The sequence below is a fragment of the Coccinella septempunctata genome, chromosome 6 (genome assembly GCF_907165205.1).
Source record: "Coccinella septempunctata chromosome 6, icCocSept1.1, whole genome shotgun sequence".
In the NCBI taxonomy this organism is placed as follows: domain Eukaryota; kingdom Metazoa; phylum Arthropoda; class Insecta; order Coleoptera; family Coccinellidae; genus Coccinella; species Coccinella septempunctata.
In genome coordinates this window covers 21919413-21919878 of record NC_058194.1, presented here as the reverse complement: position 1 = coordinate 21919878, position 466 = coordinate 21919413, and the positions used below count along the sequence as shown (strand labels likewise).

The following is a 466-nucleotide window of genomic DNA, read 5'->3' as shown; positions in this document are numbered from 1 at the left end:
TGACACGCTCGAGTAAATCCAGAATTTCCTTCTTCGGCTCCCCAACTATTACTTCAATAAATTTTTATAATACTCATCACCCTGGTATTTTTTCAACGGTTACGCCCCATTTAATTATGAAATTCAGAATCCCTTCAAGTCCTTCAAGCTACCTTTAGGTCCGATTGTATTACTTTCGCGGCCAGCGAAACGCAGCGGTTAGGACAAATGAAGCATTTTTTCGGAACCTCTTAATACGCTCGCATCTTCGCTCTATGAGTCGGAATTGGTGCTGAGCCACCTGTCTGTAATCATGGCAACTTCAAAGCTTGAAAGACTGAGTTATTCAAGGACGAAAATCAAAACGAATTTTTTGCGAATGAATTGTTTCGATCTTTGTATTCCAAAAAGTTTCGCCCAACGTGGGGCTCGAACCCACGACCCTGAGATTAAGAGTCTCATGCTCTACCGACTGAGCTAGCCGGGC

General features: G+C 43.1%; 1 non-coding gene across 1 annotated transcript; it reads right to left on the bottom strand.

Moving 5' to 3' along the window:
* Positions 1-393: 393 nt before the first annotated feature.
* Positions 394-466, bottom strand: Trnak-cuu. The gene has a single exon. It is a non-coding gene; the product is annotated as a tRNA-Lys (tRNA).